This window comes from Heterocephalus glaber, unplaced genomic scaffold, assembly GCF_053883595.1.
Source record: "Heterocephalus glaber isolate CG9 unplaced genomic scaffold, H.glaber_assembly_v1.0 deba00001687, whole genome shotgun sequence".
In the NCBI taxonomy this organism is placed as follows: Eukaryota; Metazoa; Chordata; class Mammalia; order Rodentia; family Bathyergidae; genus Heterocephalus; species Heterocephalus glaber.
Window position 1 is genome coordinate 4,162,490 of NW_028258412.1, and position 6,556 is coordinate 4,169,045.

A 6,556-nucleotide genomic window follows, 5' to 3' on the forward strand; every position below is an offset into this window, starting at 1 on the left:
AGAGCCACCTTGGCTCGGTGACTATGGACAGCGCTCCCTGATGACTGGGATTTCCCACCCAGCCCTCAGCTGGGGGAAGTGTTGTAAGAAGCCTGATCTCCTTAGTTCAAAGCCAGGACTGCCCCTGACCACCTGACCAGGTACATTAACACCTGGCTTCCGGGTATCAGGAAAGCAGCCAGCCCACATGATAGATGACAGATGATATATAGATAGATAGATAGATAGATAATTATATAATAAACCCTGTAAAGTAGATTCTCTTTCCCATTTTATAGAGGAAGAAACTGAGGCACAGAGAGGGGAAGAAACCTGCTCAAAGTCACACAGCAATGAGAGACAGGGTCAGAACTCAAATTAGACCCTGCCTGACTCTATCATCAGCCCACATACCAGTCAGCTTGGTTCCCACCCAGGGATCTCATCTGGAAGAGGAAGCCCGGCCCACAGTTCTGAGGCTTGGACCTGGGTCTGAGCTCCTGGAATCATCCAGCCCTGGCAAAGGCCTCCTTCCTCCACTCCTTCATTTACTTCCCTGCTTCCCACAAGCCTTGGGGGGAGCCTGACACCCAGAACAGGAAGTGACTGTTGCCCAGCTCACCTGGTCAGGTGAGGCTACTTGCACAAGGAAGGGGCTGTGATCACCACGGGGCATCTCCCAATCCCCAGGGCTGTGGTTCCATGGCTGACTTCCTGGTTCCAGCTCTGTAAGACACCTCAGTTTTCCTCTGGGCACATCCAGTTCTCCTGAGTCCAGCTCAGGGCTCATACGATGTCTCAACTGCATATCACCACGCTTGGCTATGACCCGGAGCATCAGAAATGGGATCATTGGGCTGGGGTGGAGCTCAGAGCTCAGGACTAGAGCATGCTCAGCATGCAGAAGGGTCTGGGTTTTACCACCAGCACCAAGAAGAAAGAAAGAAAGAAAGAAGGAAAGAAAGAAAGAAAGAAAGAAAGAAAGAAAGAAAGAAAGAAAGAAAGAAAGAAAGAAAGAAAGAAAGAAAGGAAGGAAGGAAGGAAGGAAGGAAGGAAGGAAGGAAGGAAGGAAGGAAGGAAGGAGAAAAGAAAAAGAAAAGAAAGGAGAGAGAGAGAGAGAGAGAGAGAAAGTACTATGCTTAGAGGCACAAAGAACCACCTCCTTTCCCAAGCATACAAACTCTCCTAGACCTCACTGCATCCTGAAAGCAACTCCAGGAGGTCTACACCTCCCCAATCCTCTGGACCCATGGCTCCGAGAAGAGCAACACTTCCTCCAGGCCACACAGCTGGTGCATGACAGGGCCTGGTTTCAAACTCAGGTCCCTGGGATCCTAAAGCCATTAGGAGATGTCTCCTTCTAAATGGATTTTTTTCCTCCAGACAGCAGCCAGCTATGAGCTTCTATTTTCCATTCTCTAAGCAGAGCATGCTGAACCCAAGCCCTACTCCCAAAATAACTCAAACCAGCCCCCCAGGCTGGAAGTGAGGCCTTGACACTCCAAGGCTCAGGCCAGCCTCTCCTTTAAAAAGTTCTCACTGAGCAGGAAAGGAAAATAAAAACAAACACACAACGAAGCATCACACATAAAACATCACATACCACACAACTAGAAAATGCAAAAGTTTGGCAGAGCTCATAATTATTCAACAAACCTACTTAGCATGATTGTGACCCCTCCCTTCCCACCTCCTCATTTTCTATCCCTGTAGCAATCAGCAATTCAGGCTTGTTACCACGGAGAATCTACTGGGAAACCAGCCTCATAAACAGAACCAAATAAGCATATATGATGGGGAAACCTTGAATAAGCCAGTCATTGGCCAGCACCTCTCAAGTCACCCTGTCAGCCGTCACCACCCCGCCTCTGTCCCCAGGCCCACGGCTGAAGTTTGCAGAACTGTGCGTGCTGTGCCTCCGCTGGGGTGAGGAGCACATGCTGGGAAAAGTCACCCCCAGGGCCAAGGGGGTCACCTGGGAGCACCTGGGCCTCAGCACTCTCACAGGAAGGACCTCAAGTGTGGCTGGAGAGATGGAGCAGGTGTTTGTTGGGTCCTTGTCAGCTCAGCATCACCCTATTCTTTATACCAGGGAGGGGCACACAGGTCTGAGATCTGCAAGCTCCAACAGAGTACCCCGCCTCTCTGTGCCTCAGTTTCCAGCAGTACCTTCATAGAAGGGCAGCTGGGAGGAGGGATAAATGGTGTGGGTTAAGCATCACAGTCGTGCGTCGCCCCAGGAGAAAGGAAAGGGGCTAAGAAGACAGATGGTCCACTGTAGGGCTTCTGCAAGCAGGAGATGGAGGTGCCTTGTGGAACACTTGCAATCCACAATATGAGGGCAGGGTCTTCAGGTTCTGAGTGTGCACTGCATGTTGGGCTCCTTCTGGCAGAAGATTTCGCATTCTCACACCGACCTCACGATGGGAATGGACATAGACCAGGGGAGACATCCTCTGACCTAAGAGGCCCAAGGGCCAGGCAGGAAGGAGAACACCCCTGCACCTCCCCAGCCTGCTAAGGGATGGCAAAGTCAACACGGCTGCTGGGCTTTGAATGCCCTCCCTGCTTGCTGAGGACGCAGAGCCCAGAGTCAGTAATGCGCTCATTTCTGCAGACCCTTGGAAAAGTGCCCACATCGCCGCTGTTCAGTGGTGATCGCCTGTCGGCTCTTCCTCGGGATGCTGTTTTGTGCACAGCGGGAAGGCAGTATGGCCCAGAAGGTAGGGGATGGGGGTCTGCCTCAGGCTCAGCCACTCAGTCACTGTCAATCTCTCTGGGCCTCAGTTTCCCTATCTGTCAAATGGGAAGAATAAGAGTTCCTTGGATCAGCAAGGGGGTGGGTGAGCCCATGCAGAACACTTAGCACATAGTTAACACTCAATAAACGGCAGCTACTGCATGGAGTGAGGCCCCAAGGGCAGGTGGCTGCCTGCACCAGCCCTGGGAAGAACTGTTGAGGCTTCTGGCCTGGGTTCGCTCCCCTGGCCCCTGGCTGTGCCACCCTAGGCTCCTGGCTCCTGTCAGAGGGCCTTGCCACACCAGTACGCCCCTAGCGATGAGGAGAAGTGCTGGGCAGGGAACCCACCCTCTCTGGCCAGCTCAGCCCCAGCTGAGGCCCTGGCACTGCCTCTGTTTGCCACCAGGCCACCTGGTGAGCTTCGGGCAGGCTCCAGGCGCCAGCTGCCCCCACCTCTGGCTCCAATGAGCTCATCTGGGTTTGGTAACTTCCAAAGCGGCCAGGAATGTTTGCTCAAATGTTCCAGGCCCAGGGAGTATAAAGAGCAAGCGGGTGCCCTCCGCCCCTCTTCCTCATGCAGAAGGCAATCTGCTATAACTCAGGCAGGCTGGCTTCACCAAGCCCAGGAGATGAATGCGGCGTTTTGGAATCTATATCATCCAAAAGGAAAATGCCTCTTAAATCATAGGGAGCTGGGAGAGAATCAGAGGTGGGGGTGGAGGTGGGGTGTGGGGACCCAGAATGCTCCAAAGGAGGGGTCCGGGGAAGGGGAGTGCCCAGGCCCTGGGTCTCCTCCGGTTGTCAGTGTGGCCACTGCCACTTCTCCAGGGGAGTCTCAGACAAAGGAAAGGTGGCCTGGGGCCCTTCCTCAGCTTGGACATTCACCGGGTTACACACATACAAGTGTGTCTATGTGTACACACAAGCACATGCGCGCGCACACACACACACATGCATGCACACACAGGTGCCCACACTGAACCTGTCCACTCTCAGGTGCTGTAGAAATCTCTGTATCGACCACCACCCTCCCTCCCTGGACAACAGCCAGGATCTAAATCTGATCAAGTCAGGTCCCGAACAAGCCCCTGACCCACCCTCACGCATATCCTTAAACTCGACCATGGGTATCTGGTGCTTTCAAACAGCAATACACTCCTCACCACAGCCGGTGAGGTCCAGTGACCTTGCCGCCCCATCTCTGTCCCTCCAGCTGAGCCACACCGGCCCTGTCTGCTCTTCTCTCCATCACAGTGACTGCAGGGCTTTTGGACCAGTTGAGGCCCAGCCATCCCCCGCCTAAGGGCCTCAGGGAAATCCTCCCTGGCCACTTGGGCCAGATAACCTCAACTTTGGGCTGCCCTCCTAGCCCTGAAGTCTGTGCAGCCTGACCGCCACTAGTCTACACATAGGCCAGACGTGAGCGATCTCTGGGTAATGCACGAACTGGATTGTAGTGAGGCCCTGTAGTGAGCAAACCAAGGCCCAGGGAAGAGCAAGAACAAGGTCAGGCCTGCTGCACAAGACAATTCATTTCAACTAATAGGCTTTAATTGATCACATACTGTGTGTTCCCATTCTGACACTTCGGGAGGCTGAGACAGGAAGATCGCAAGTTCAAGCTCAGTCTAGGCAGTTTAGCAACTTAAAAAGACCCTGTCTCAAAATAAAAAATGAAAAGGGCTGGGATGTAGCTCAATGTGAAGGCCTTGCATTCAATCCCTGATACCCATCCCCACAAACCGATGGGTAAAAATGTTACGCAGCTTTGTTCAGACTCACCGTGCACTATTCCATTAAGTGTTCAAGCAGATTTTATCCAGAGATATCACAAAGAATTTCATTCCAGTTACAGTCAGTCTGCTTTCCACCTCATACATCAGCCTATTAATTGAAAAAATACAAGGCCAACTGCAGACAGGTTAAGTATAAATGATTATTATTCAAAATACTTAGAAATATCTTATTATAAATTTATAATATTCATAATACATATTTTTATAATTGCATAAAAATATATAGTTGATTTCTGTTGTTTTGATCAGTCATATGCTATGGATAACTAATATCTCCACCCCAAAAAAGTTACTGTATTTCTTGGAGCCGTACAAACACAGAAAATGGGACAAATCCTAAAACTTTTTTAAATGTGCGTAATAATTTGGCCTGGACAGGACAAGGGCTGGGTCTGAGTGGTGAAAATATGGCTGCCGCGAAGGGCACGGGGCAGGACAGGCTGAGTCCACAGCCATCCTGGGGCAGGGAGGACTCGCAGCACCACAGCTGGACCCGCCTCCTGACCTGACGCGGTACTTCCAGAAATCAGAGCCCTCCCCTCGCAACCCCAAAAAGGAGAGCTGTCAGCACAAGCCTCCCAACTGATACCAACCACCCCAAGCAGCTCCGCACTCTGCAGAACCTAATTTGCCCCTAGGGCCGCCACAGCGCGCCATACCCGCTGGGGAAGGCCCGGCTGTGAGCAGAGAGAATGGCTGCACCCTCCCAGCACAGCTAGGAGGGGAGACGCCACGCCACCGCCCGGGGTTACCAGAAAAACGCAAAGCCCCAGCACAGACTTCTGGGCAGCTGCTGGCCATCATGGGCCCGCGCAAAAGCAGCTGATGAGTACGGCTCACCAAGGCGCTGCGGCGTGACTTTACGCGCTCGGTGCAGGGCTGCGCGGGGAGCTTGCCTGGGATGCGTGAGGCCCTGGGTTCGATCCCCAACACCGCAATGAAACAGCCAAGACCTGCCAGACGTCCGAGATCCTCTGCTGAGATGAGTCCTCGCCCTGAGCTTGCCCACCGGGAGCCATGCAGAGGGGTTGACTGGTGGCAGGGACTCATAGCTCCTGCAGGAGACGAGCCTGGCCACCGCGGACCACGGAGCAGCCAGAGGGCCAGCCCAGGACCTCCCAGAGCCTCTCTGCCTCACCTGCAAGATGGAATCGTTGAAATTCTATCCCTAAAACGTCTACAAAAAGTCACTTTTTAATGCAAGTAAAACACATATAATATTGACTATTTCAAAGTGAGCAGTTCAATAGCAATTCGTACATCCATGATGTTTTGTAGCCACCATGTCTATCTAGTTCATTTTTTTGGTTTTTTGGGGTTTTTTGGTACCAGGGATCGAACTCGGGACCTTCCACTTGCAAGGCAGGAACCACTGAGCTAAATCCCTGGCCCCATGCCTATCTAGTGTGAAAAAGGAAACCCCATGCTCTTTAAACAGTCACCCCACACTCCTCCTTCCCAGCCCCTGGCAACCACCAATCTGCTCCTTGTCACTGTGGATTCACTTGTTTTGGACACTTTACATTAATGGAATCCTACATGATAGGCCCTTTTGTGGCAGGTTTTTTCCCATTGGTAGAATGCTTTCGAGGCTCTTACACATTAGAGTAGGTATCAGTGCCTTGTTCCTCTTCGTGGCTGAATACTATTCCATGGCATGGGTGGGCCATATTTTGCTTATTCAACCACTGATGGACATGTGGGCTGTTTCCACCAACAGCTACTCTGAATAGTGCTGTGAACATGCATGTATATTAAGTTGTTTCTTTTTGAGCACCTACAATATGCTGGGCATAGTGCTGAGCACTATGAAAGCAACAGAGAAAAAAACTCAAAACTCCCCTTTCCTTGAGCCCTTGAGGTCTATGTATCACCGCACACCACGAGGCACATGGAGTATAAAGCACATTACCTTCTGAATGACTCCTTTTTTTGAATTCCCCAACTCCTGGCTCACCTAATATAGGATGAAAGCATGAATAAATAAATGACTGACGTCTTTATCTCATTCTTCACTGGATCCCCAGTGCCCCGGTGGGGG